General features: G+C 43.3%; 1 long non-coding RNA gene across 1 annotated transcript; it reads right to left on the reverse strand.

Annotated features, from left to right (window-relative positions):
• Positions 1–961: 961 nt before the first annotated feature.
• LOC112132690 (uncharacterized) lies at positions 962–7393 on the reverse strand. The gene is made up of 4 exons (XR_008523371.2): positions 6057–7393; positions 5386–5503; positions 2973–3035; positions 962–1400 (listed from the first exon to the last, which is right to left on the reverse strand). It is a non-coding gene; the product is annotated as an uncharacterized LOC112132690 (long non-coding RNA).
• Between the last annotated feature and the right edge of the window lie 5928 nt (positions 7394–13321).

The following is a 13321-nucleotide window of genomic DNA, read 5'->3' on the forward strand; positions in this document are numbered from 1 at the left end:
ATCTTGGCTCACCGCAATCTCTGCCTCCCAGGTTCAAGTGATTCTCCTGCCTCGGCCTCCCGAGTAGCTGGGATTACAGGCACATGCCGCCACACCTGGCTAATTTTTGTATTTTCAGTAGAGATGGGGTTCCACCATGTTGGCCAGGATGGTCTCAATCTCCTGACCTCGTGATCCGCCCGCCTTGGCCTCCCAAAGTGCTGGGATTACAGGCGTGAGCCACCGTGCCCGGCCCATCCATTCAATTTATTTGATAATAAATTATTTACTGAGCACTTACCCCATGCAAGGAGATATAGAAGCCACGAAGACAAAGTCCCTGCCCTTGTGAGCTCATATTTTCCAAAGGGGGAGTATGGAGATAATAAACGATTAAATAATATGTCAAGTGGTGATAAGTGTTAATGAGAAAAGGCAGGGTCAGGTGGGCTGGACACATGCCTATTTCATGTTGGGAGGTTGAAGAGGGGCTCATGGAGGAGGCGACATCCCAGCAAGGACCCAAGGAAGTAGGAGACAGCCTTGTGGACTTCTGGGGGAGGAGTAGTCCAGAAAGAGAGAACAGCTGGTGCAAAGACCCTGTGTGGAAAGAATGCTTGGATGGTCCAGGAATGGCCGTGTGGCTGGAGCAGAGTAAGCCAAGGGGACCTGGAGCAAGTGAGTTCCGCAAGATACTGGGCTCCAGATGGCTTAGGGCCTTGGAGGTCACTTTGTCTTTTACCCTGTGTGAGCTGGGGAGCCGCTGGGGGATTCTGAGCAGAAGAGTGATGTATTAGTTTTCTATTCCTGCTGTAACAAATTACCACAAATTTAGTGGCTTGGCCGGGCGCAGTGGCTCATGCCTGTAATCCCAGCACTTTGGGAGGTCGAGGCTGGCGGATCACGAGGTCAGGAGATCGAGACCATCCTGGCTAACACAGTGAAACCCCACCTCTACAAAAAATACAAAAAATTAGCTGGGCGTGGTGGCGGGCGCCTGTAGTCCCAGCTACTCGGGAGGCTGAGGCAGGAGAATGGCGTGAACCCGGGAAGCGGAGCTTGCAGTGAGCCGAGATCGCGTCACTGCACTCCAGCCTGGGTGACAGAGCGAGACGTCTCAAAAAAAAAAGAAAAAAAAATTTGGTGGCTTAAAACAACACAAATGTATTATCTTACAGTTCTGGAGGTCAGAAGTTATCTCACTGGGATAAAATCGATATGTTGGCAGGGCTGCATTCCTTCTGGAGGCTCTGGGGAGAGGATGTTTCCTTGCCTTTTGCAGCTTCTAAAGGTTCCCCTTTTCCATCTTCGAAGCCAGCAACATTGCATTTCTCTGACTGTTCTGTGGTCACGTCTCCCTCAGACCACACTCAGGAAAGGTTATCCACTTTTAAGAATTCATGTGATTAGGTTGAGCCCACCTGAATAATGCAGAATAATTTCCCTAGCTCAAGGTCCTTAATTACATCGTGAAATTTTATTTTATTTTATTTTTGAGACGGAGTCTTGTTCTGTCGTCAGGCTGGAGTGCAGTGGCATGATCTGGGCTCACCGCAACCTCCGCCTCCCAGGTTCGAGCGATTCTCCTGCCTCAGCCTCCTGAGTAGCTGGGATTACAGGCACGCACCACCACGCCCAGCTAATTTTTGTACTTTTAGTAGAGGCAGGGTTTCACCATGTTGGTCAGGCTGGTCTTGAACACCTGACCTCGTGATCTACCCACCTCAGCCTCCCAATGTGCTGGGATTACAGGCGTGAGCCACTGTACCTGGCCTGTGAAATCTTTTTGGCCATGTAAGGCAACATATTCATAAGCCCCAGGGATTAGGACACGGCCATGTTTGGTGATGGGGACGGAGTATTCTGCCTATAGTAACTGACATAATTTGAAGAGTTTTAACAGGATCACCCTTGGCTGCTCTGTGGGGACAAGGGTGGAGGCAGGGAGACAGACCATTTAGGAGACTATTGGCGTAATCCAGGTTCTCAAGAGTTGATCAAGGCCCAGACCCAGGTGCCAGTAGAAGTGGCAGGATATGATCAAGGTCTGGCCTTTTTCTGAAGGTAGAACTGACAGGATTTGCTGAGGGACTGCAGGTGGAGTGTGAGAGAAGAGGAGTCAAGGATAACTCCAAGACTGACCCTCCATCCTCTTACAGTACTTGACAGATGTCTCCTTTATTCAACTGTTCAAGCGTCTTCCTTATTACACCGAAAGTTCTGATGGAGAAGGCCCCAAATCTAGCTTGCTCATTGTTGTATCCTCACATCTATGAGTGCATGGAACATAGCAAAATGGTGCAGAGCTACTACTTATTGAGCCATTATTATATGGTGGGCACTTTATGTACTCTTATTTAATAATCAGAACAGCCGGCCAGACGCAGTGGCTCACGCCTGTAATCCCAGCACTTTGGGAGGCTGAGGGGCGTGGATGATGAGGTCAGGAGTTCGAGACCAGCCTGGCCAACATGGTAAAACCCCATCTCTACTAAAGATATAAAAAATTAGCAGGGCGTGATAGCATGCACCTGTAATCCCAGCTACTCTGGGGGCTGAGGTGGGAGAATCTCTTGAACCTGGGAGGGGGAGGTTACAGTGAGCCGAGATCGCGCCGTTGCACTCCAGCCTGGGCGACAGGTCAAGACTCTATCTCAAAAACAAAAAACAAATCAGAACAGCCTTATGAGGTAGTTACTATTATTATCCCCACTTACTAATTGAGGATACTGAGGCCCAGAGAGATTAAATGATTTATAACAGTAAATAGAAGAAGAACTGAGATTGAATCCACATTAAATACATGAATTCATTCAAATTAAGCAAAAATTTGGGTTTATCTAAATATTCTGACTGCATATGAAATGGGACATGGGGAAAAGGATACAGATTTATAAACCTGTCAAAGTTTTAGTCATAGAAGAATCATGTTAGGAAATAGCAAAAGTTAGAGCCACTAACTCAGAATTTTCAAACTCTGTAGTCAGTCTTACCTGTGGTTTGGTTGATGTAATGAGTGAAGCAGGCAGTAATTTCAGAAACGTTTTGTAACCACACTGGAGACAAAGAAGAGAAAAACAGATGACATCAGAGAGACCATGCTGGTTCAGTGAAAAATGCCCAGATCTGATAGTGAAGGAGAGACTTTAGTCTCACTTTAGTCCCAGCCACTTATTAGCCAATACATTTGAGGTATTGACTTCATCTCTCTGAGACCATCTCAGCTTTAAAAGGGATATGATACTATCTGCCTTATCTACCTCATAGACTCTTGGGAGAAACTAAATTGATTTGTTCCATCAGTACAGAGCATCTATCATGTACCTGGCATTGCTTTTGACACCAGAGTCATGTCATGAACAAAACAGATGAAAAAGAAAGAAGTTTATTGGACTTACAGTTCCACGTAGTGGGGGAAACCTCACAATCATGGCAGAAGATGAAAGGCACGTCTCACATGGCAGCAGACAAGAGCAGAGGGCTTGTGCAGGGAAACTCCCCTTTTGAAAACCATCAGATCTCCTGAGACTTGTTCACTATTATGAGAATAGCACGGGAAAGATCTGACCCCATGATTCAATTAACAGACAAAATCCTCACCTCCATGGAGTTTGCATTCTAGTGGAAGGGGAGATTGACAAAAACAAGAATAAACAAATAGATAATTTCAAGAGTGATAAATGCTACAAAGAAAAATAAAACAGGGTAGGGGGTTATAGAGTAATCAAGGAGGAGGTAACACTGGACAGAAACATAAGTAAACTGAGTGAGCAAGTGATAGTAATCTGTGGAAAGGGCAATCCAGGCAGAAGAGACAGAGTGCTTTAAGCTCCTGCAGTAGGAATGAGCTGGGGCTATCTGAGGAATGGCAAAGAGTGAGCATAGGGAAAGAGTGATGGATGATGCTGGAGATGCAGGTCGGCCCCGATCATGCAGACCTTTGCTGGCCATGGTAGAGACCTTGGATTTTATGCATATCCCAGAAGATAATAGAAACACATATGCAAAGAACAATACAAACAAATAGCAGATGAAAGAGGTGTAACATGGACTTAGGTGGCAACACTGGCACACCTGCTTCAAGAGCACAGGCTCCAGAGGCTACCTGGGTTGGAATCTCGGATGCACCAGTACCTAGTGGAGGCACCTTGTAAATGACCTGTGTGATATAGTTTGGCTGTGTCCCCACCCAAATCTCATCTTGAATTCCCATGTGTTGTGGGAGGAACCCCGTGGGAGGTAATTGAATCAGGGGGCAGGTCTTTCTCGTGCTGTTCCTGTGATAGTGAATAAGTCTCAGGAGATCTGATGGTTTTAAAAAGGGGAGTTTCCCTGCACAAGCTCTCTTCTCTTGTCTGCTGCCATGTGAGATGTGCCTTTCATCTTCTGCCATGATTGTGAGTTCTCCCCAGCCACGTGGAACTGTAAGTCCAATAAACCTCTTTCTTTTGTATATTGCCCAGTCTTGGGTATGTCTTTATTAGCGCTTGAAAACGGACTAATACACTATGTCATATCAAGTTTTCATTGTACAGTTGTTCCTCATGTCCACAGAGGATTGGTTCCAGGACCTCCTGTGATACCAAAATCTGCAGATGTTCAAGTTCCTGATAAAAAAAAAATCATGGCATAGCACTGTATTTGTATATAACCTATGCACATCCTCCCTTATACTTTATTTTTAACTTTTATTTTATTTTCCATGACAGGGCATCACTCTGTCACCCAGGCTGGAGTACAGTGATGCAATCATGGCTCACTGCAGCCTCAACCTCCTGGATTCAGGCGATCCTCCTGCCGTGGCCTCCCAAAGCACTTGGATTACAGGCATGAGCCACCGTGCCTGGCTCCCATGTACTTTAAATCATCTTGAGGAGGGAAGTATAAGTAATCTTGAGATGACTTATACTACTTAATACAATGTGATGCTGTGTGAATAGTCGTTATCGTGTATTGTTGAGGGAATAATGATAAGAACAAATGTCTGTACATGTTTAGTACAGATGTAATTTTTTTTGCAAATATTTTTTACCCAAGGTTGGTTGAATCCATGGATGTGGAACCCAGGAATACAAAGGGCCAATTGTATTTATTTGTTAACTTTCAGGGGAAATGATTATAGTCACAGTAAAACCTAATACATGTAGTGACACGGCGGTGCTACTGTGGCCAACTTTGGATCATAAAAAGGCATCCTCTGTTTTCAATGGTGTAATGTGGTTCCATATCCACAAATTCACCCTATTTCATATTTTTGTAAGTTCTCCTTTACTTTCACAATACTTAGTAAAATCTTGCTGTTGCTGTTTGAATGTAAGAAGAAAATTAATGTCCAACTGAAGCAAACCAAATTAAGAACAAAGCTATTCTAAACCCCAGCTGCCAACCAGCTATCCAGTCACCTACCTTAAATTGTTGTCTTGGAATTGAATAGCAGCCAAAACCAAATTATCTTCAAAGCTGGATTAAGATGCACACGGATAACAAAATTCTATTAAATAAGCCTTCCCGTATCAATAAATAGCTTCAAAGGAAAAAAGCAGATGAAAAATCCCTGGGAGTTTATAAAAACTTGGCAGAGATATTTGTCATTTGGGTTATGCAAGAAACTATCCCGATAATAAGTACACTGATAAAGTCCTTGTGTAGAGCATATTTTACCAGCATTTGAAAAATATGTAAAAATGTTTTTGTTCTATTTTTAACCTTTCTAAATCCAGGGACCCAGTGCCTTCAAGAAGCTATTTTTGGTGATGGTACAATGTTCTGACACCTTTTACTGGGCAAAACTGACACATCTGTTGAAATTAACATTTGTATCTCCATGGATCGACATGTCAGTAAAAAATATAAAATATCACCATGTTTCCCTGCTAATCAGCATTTGGAAACAGAGGCTCTTCAAACCAAACTGTTCCAGTCCTCCTTGAGACAGGATCCAAGTATCATCAATTTAGCACTGATCCCCATCACCTTTGAATATTCTAAGACCACAGTGTAGATAAACTCAGCTCAAACTAAATGGAATAGAAGTTTCTGTGGTAGGCCGAATCCCATCTGTTAGACTCTACATATACCTTGCATCCTTGCGTACGTTGAGAATCCAGCAAGTTTGCTTCGTGTCCAGATCTAGAGAAAAGAGAGGAAGAGCAGCGTAGCTGGAATGTTTTCTTACATCCAATCGAGAAAAAATTCAAGGCATTGGAATCTATGCAAACTTCTTGGCCCGTCCGTTTACATCCAGCTGTAGATGAGCAATAGAGCTCCCTCATTACAGATTGGAGTCACATACTAATGCTTCACTAGTTACTACACCTAAAGACTCGAGAATAATTAAACATTCATCATGTACCTTCCTATGAGTTAGAAAATATATAAGAAAGATGTGATTAGTCCAGGGAAAGAGAGGACAGCTATACATAATTTTACAACGCAGAGCAGCAGATGCCATATAGGAGAAATAAACATGAAATAATAATAGGGATTCAAAGGAAAAAAATCACATACAAAAAAGCTTAATGTAGGAGGTGGAATTTGACCTGAAAGGCAGAAAATACCAGCACGTTAGAGAGCTGGTATTCAGAGAAAAGAAAAAGAAAGTAAGAAAACAAGAGCTGTGTTAGAAAAAAAAGAACAGCTGAGCTTCACTCAAACCCAGGGGACATACAGAGGGCAGAAAGAAATATGGCTTGGAAAGGTGCTTGTGGACCAGGGCCACAGCATAAAGGACCTAAGGGCAAATTAAGTTTTGATTTTATCCTGCGATCTACAGGGAGCCACAAGTGGTAAAACTGGGAATATTTTAGTGTATGATTACATTTGTTTTAAAAAGATAATAATATCCAGGAATATCCTGGATAATAATATCCAGGATTAGCGAGGGTGACAGAGGAGGGACTGAAAAAGACTAATTGGGGGGTGAGTAGTAAAGGATCAAAGAAAGAGTAGATACTGAACAGCTAGACAAGGACAGATTCAAGGGTCATTTTGATGGTAATATTGACAGAGCTTAGTAACCTATAAGATGTAGGCGTGAGGGTAAGAAAAACAGCAAAGATGACCTGGTAACCTGGTGCATAGCACGGGTGTCAGGAAGACACTCCTCCACGGTTTTGGCATTATTTGGTGGGGAAAGTTTGAGTTTAGTTTTGTCCACATGGAGTTTAAACAAAAGAATGTAAACCTAAGACCTGTTTTTTCTCAGATATCCTTTTGAAAAATTTTGCTTTGACTGCTGAGCTCCAAAATTAGCTCTGAGCTGTCTAGCTCTGTGCTCAAGTGTTTTGTTATGGGGCGTTGGAATATCACCTTCCTACAAGACCTGCCATTTTACTGTCCAAAATTTCATTTAACAAAAAATAGGGAGTGGTGATTTAAAATTTTTTAGTAGCTTTTTTTTTTGCCACCAGTAGTTATTTTAATTTGTACTATAACTAAAATTTGGATGCAATACCTATTGTTAATAAGATGTCTGAACAAAGAACCATAAAGTTTGGGGTTCTAACAATATATGCCAAAGCCTCTAACTCTGAAAAAGATTTCAGTTGTTGTGCCATCTGCTTGGAAACTAATTAATGGTTTAAAAATAGATGAACTTTTGAAGGCAAATAACATGAAAATAATGGAAAATATTAATATAGATCTCATAAACCTACAGCATAGAAAACAGTGATGAGTTTTAGGCATTGCATTAAGGAAAAAACCAGGCTGAGAAGATGCCACTATGAAATGCTTAACACTGGGGCTGGGTGCAGTGGCTCACGCCTGTAATCCCAGCACTTTGGGAGGCCAAGGTGGGCAGATCATGAGGTCAGGAGTTCGAGACCAGCCTGGCCAACATGGTGAAACCCTGTCTCTACTAAAAATACAAAAATTAGCCGGGCATGATGGTGGGCGTCTGTAATTCCAGCTACTCAGGGGGCTGAGGCAGGGAGAATTTGCTTGAACCTGGGAGGCGGAGGTTGCAGTGAGCCGAGATTGCGCCACTGCACTCCAGCCTGGGCGACAGAGAAAGACTCCGTCTCGGAAAAAAAAAAAGAAAAACAAATACTTAACATTATGTGCATAGTATAATATGCACAGCTTTAATGCCTACAGAAGCATAGGGAAAAAATAACATGCACAGATAAGCAGGTAGCTGATTCAAAGAACAGGAAGGCAGGATGATTGGTTGCCTGCCTTCCTTCCCTCCCTCTTTTTTTTTTTTTTTTTTTTTGCTGGAGTTTCACTCTGTCACCCAGGCTGGAGTGCAGTGGTGTGACCTCTACTCACTGCAAGCTCCGCCTCCCGGGTTCACACCATTCTCCTGCCTCAGCCTCTGGAGTAGCTGGGACTACAGGTGCCCGCCACCACCCCGGGCTACATGTTTGTATTTTTAGTAGAGACGCGGTTTCACCGTGTTAGCCAGGATGGACTTGATCTCCTGACCTCGTGATCCGCCTGCCTCAGCCTCCCAAAATGCTGGGATTACAGGTGTGAGCCACCGCGCCTGGCTTGGTTGGGTACTTTCATAATTCTTTTTTCAAACTTATTACTGGTGATTAATTTTTAAACAGTATCTAGTAATGTGAGCACTCGTCCTATACATAAGAGGTGAAACTTCTCATATCCTATACTAAATAATTTCTAAAATATAAACATACAAATCCCTGCCGTATCTTGTCTATTCTATCTCTGTCTTCATTTTCTTTTTCTCTTTTTTCTTTTTTTTTTTTTTTGAGACGGTGTCTCACTCTGTCGCCCAGGCTGGAGTGCAGTGGCGCAATCTCGGCTCACCGCAACCTCCACCTCCCGGGTTCAAGCGGTTCTTGTGGCTTAGCTTCCCGAGTAGCTGGTCTTGAACTCCTGGCCTCATGTGATCCACCCCCCTCAGCCTTCCAAAGTGCTGGGATTACAGGCGTGAGCTACAGTGCCCGGCCTCTGTCTTCACTTTCACAACTAAACTTTTTAAACAAGCTACCTATACATGCAGTATCCCTTTCCACACCTTCCACTCATTCCTCAGCCCCTTGCATTGGCCCTCAAAAGGCCAATGAGGACACTCTCACAGACCACCAATGATCTAGGTGACCCTAAATCTAACGAAGTCTTTCTCATGTTAGATTAACCCTCTATTGTTTTGAGGGTTAAATGAACTAATTCATGTAATACACTTAGTAGAGTATCTGAAATGTTCAAGATATATTCTAAACTTATATCTTGTATTGGTCTATCCACATCTTCTGAATATAGGTAAATCCAGCAAGTGGATCTTTTTGTCATTTAAAAAATTCTGAAGTAGGCTGCGCAAGGTAGTTCATGCCTATAATACCAGCACTTTGGGAGGCTGAGGCAGGAGGTTCACTTGAGGCCAGGAGTTTGAGACCAACCTGGCCAACATGGCGAGACATCGTCTCTACAAAAAATTTTAGAAATTAGGCGTGGTGGTGTGTACCTGTGGTCCCAGCTACTCTGGAGGTTGAGGCAGGAGGATCACCTGAGCCTGGGAGGTTAAGGCTGCAGTGAGCTGTGATTGCACCACTGCATTCTAGGCTGGGAGACAGAGCGAGACCCTGAAAAAGAGAGAAAGAGAAAGAGAGAGAAAGAGAAGGGAGGGGGGAAGGGAAGGAGGGAGGGAAGGAAGGAAGGAAAGGAAAGGAAGGAAGGAAGGAGAAAGAAAGAGGAGTAAAGGAGGGAAGGAAGGGAGAGAGGAAGGAAGGAAGAGAGGGAGAGGGAGAGGGGGAGGGGGAGGGAAGAAAAGTCGACCGGGTGCGGCTGAAGCTTGTAATACCAGCACTTTGGGAGGCTGAGGTGGGTGGATCACTTAAGGTCAGGAGTTCAAGACCAGCCTGGCCAATATGGCAAAACCCCGTTTCTAATAAAAATACAAAATAGAAAATTTAGCCCGGTGTCTTGGTGCATGCCTGTAATCCCAGCTACTCAGGAGGCCGAGGCAGGAGAATCACTTGAACTTGGGAGGCACAGGTTGCAGTGAGCCCAGATTGCACCACTGCACTCCAGGCTGGGCAACAGAGTGAGACTCTGTCTCAAAAAAAGAGACCTGGCGGGGTGGCTCATACTTGTAATCCCAGCACTTTGGGATGCCGAGATGGGTGGATCACTTGAGGATAGGAGTTTAAGACCAGCCTGGCCAACATGGTGAAACCCCGTTTCTACTAAAAATATTAAAAAATTCGCCGGGCATGGTGGCAGGCACCTGTAATCCCAGCTACTTGGGAGGCTAAGGCAGCAGAATAGCTCAAACCCAGGAGGCAGAGGTTGTAGTGAGCCGAGATCACGCCATTGCAATCCAGCCTGGGCAACAAGAGCAAAACTCCATCTCAAACAAACCAACAAACAACAACAAAAAAGTCATCACATTTTCACTCACTTGTACTTACATAAAAAATCTAGAAGATCTCGAAAAGAAGAATACACCCTTCTATTTTAAGTTTTTAAATTAACAAATAAAAGTTATATATTTATGGTGTGTACACACATTTTTTATTTATGTGCATACATCGTGGAATAGTTAAATAAAACTAACACATCCATCACCTCATATACTTATTTTTTCATCCTAAGAACATTTAAAACCTGCTCTTTCAGCAATTTTCAAGTATATAAAACACTGTTATTAATTTTTTTATTTTTATTTTTTAGAGACAGGGTCTCACTCTGTCCCCCAGGCTGGAGTGCAGTGGCACAATCATAGCTCACTTCAGCCTTGACCTCCTAGGCTCAAGCAATCCTCCCACTTCAGCCTCCCAGGTTGCTGGAACTACAGGCATGTACCATCATACCCAGCTCATTTTATTTTTTATATTTTAGAGACAGTGTCTCACCATGTTACTTAGGCTGGTCTTGAATTCCTGGCCTCAAGTGATCCTCCTACCTCGGCCTTCCAAAGTACTGGGACTACAGGGGTGAACCACTGCACCCAGCCAAAACACTGTTAATAACTATAGTCACCATATTTAACAATAGATTACCCCAAGTTATTCCTTCATCTAACTGAAACTTTATGTCCTTTGACCAACATCTTTCCAACCCCAAACCCCAGCCACTGGCAACCATCATTCTACTCTTTTTTTTTTTTTTTTTTTTTTTTGAGACAGAGTATCACTCTGTCGCCCAGGCTTTTTTTTTTTTGATACAGGGTCTCACTCTGTCGCCCAGACTGGAGTGCAGTGGCGTGATCTCGGCTCACTGCAAGTTCTGCCTCCCGGGTTCACGCCATTCTCCTGCCTCAGCCTCCAGAGTAGCTGGGACTACAGGTGCCCACCGCCACGCCCAGCTAATTTTTTTTTGTATTTGTAGTAGAGACAGGGTTTCACCATGTTAGCCAGGATGGTCTCGATCTCCTGATCTCATGATCTGCCCGCCTTGGCCTCCCAAAGTGCTGGGATTATAGGCGTGAGCCACTGCGTCTGGCCCATTCTACTCTTTACTTCTGAGTTTGACTTTTTTAGATTCCACACATAAGTGAGGTCATGCAGTATTTGTATTTCTGTGCCTGGCTTATTTCACTTAACACATGTCCTCCACATTCATCCATGTTCTTGCAAATGACAGCATTTCTTTTTTAAGGCTGAATAATATTCCACTGTGTATATACACCACATTTTCTTTATACATTCAACTGCTGGTGGACACTTACATCTCTTCAACATACCAGTTTCATTTGCTTTGGATATATAACCAGAAATGGAATTGCTGGATCATATAGTAGTTCTATTTTTAATTATTTGAGGAAACTTCATATGGATTCCCATAATGGTTGTACCAATTTATATTCCCCAGTTTACAAGGGTTCTCTTTTCTCCACATCCTCATCAACATTTATCTCTTATTTTTAATTCTTCAGAAAAGTCTCATCAACATACGTAATATTATTTTTCTGGAGTCTGGGCAAAAAAGAAAGCTAAGTATTCAAAGTATGGTTCTCAAAATTCATTCAAGAGAAAGAAAACAAGTCACAGACTGGGAGAATATATTTGCAAAAGATTTATGTGATAAAGGACTGTTATTCAAAATATACAAAGAACTCTTAAAGCTCAACAATAATAAAACAACCGGCTGGGCATGGTGGCTCATGCTTGTGATCCCAGCACTGTGGGAGGTGTGAAGATTGCTTAAGCCCAGGAGTTGGAGACCAGCCTGGGTAACATAGTGAGACCTTGGCTCTACAAAAAAATCTAAAAATTGGCTGGGTGCGGTGGCTCACATTTGTAATCCCAATACTTTGGGAGGCTGAGGTGGGAGGATTGCTTGAGCTCAGGAGTTCGAGACCAGCCTGGACAACATGGTGAAACCCCATCTCTACAAGAAAAACAAAAATTAGCCAAGCACAGTGGCGCATGCCTGTAGTTCCAGCTACTTGGGAGGCTGAGGTGGGAGGATTGCTTGAGTCTGGAGGTTGCGCCTGTGCAGTGAGCCGTGATTGTGCCACTGTACTCCAGCCTGGATGACAGCAAGACCTTGTTTCTTAAAAAAAAAAAAAGCTCCACATCACATATCATCTGGGAAATGCAAATCATTAGTGTGGCTAAAATCCAGAACACTTATAACACTAAACACTGACAAGGATATGGAGCAATAGGAACTCTCATATATTGCTGGTGGGAAAATGGTTCAGCTGCATTGGAAGACAGTTTGGCAGATTCTTACAAAACTAAATAAACTCTTACTGTATGATCCAGCAACTGCACTCCTTCGTATTTAACCAAAGGAGTTGTACACGTTAAAACCTGTACACAGATGTTTGTGGCAGCTTTACTCACAATTTCCAAAACTTATAAGCAACCAAGATGTCCTCCAGTGGATTAATGGATAAACTGTGGTATATCCAGAAAATGGAATAACATTCAGTGTTAAAAAGAAATGAGCTATCTAGCCGTGAAAAGATACGGAGGAAGCTTCAATGCATATTACTACGTGAAAGAACTCAATCTGAAAAGGCTATATACTGTATGATTCCAACTATATGACATTCTGGAAAAGGCAAAATTATGGAACTAACAACAAGCCCAGTGGTTGCCAGGGGTTGGGAGGAGGAAGGAATGAATCAGTGGAGAGGATTTTTAGGGCAGTGAAGCTCCTCTGTATGATATCACAGTGGTAGATAGAGCGGAGCTCCTCTGTATGATATCACAGTGGTAGATACAGCAGAGCTCCTCTGTATGATATCACAGTGGTAGATACAGCGGAGCTCCTCTGTATGATATCACAGTGGTAGATAGAGCGGAGCTCCTCTGTATGATATCACAGTGGTAGATACAGCGGAGCTCCTCTGTATGATATCACAGTGGTAGATACAGCGGAGCTCCTCTGTATGACATCACAGTGGTAGATACAGCGGAGC

The sequence above is a fragment of the Pongo abelii genome, chromosome 2 (assembly GCF_028885655.2).
Source record: "Pongo abelii isolate AG06213 chromosome 2, NHGRI_mPonAbe1-v2.0_pri, whole genome shotgun sequence".
Classification (NCBI taxonomy): Eukaryota; Metazoa; Chordata; class Mammalia; order Primates; family Hominidae; genus Pongo; species Pongo abelii.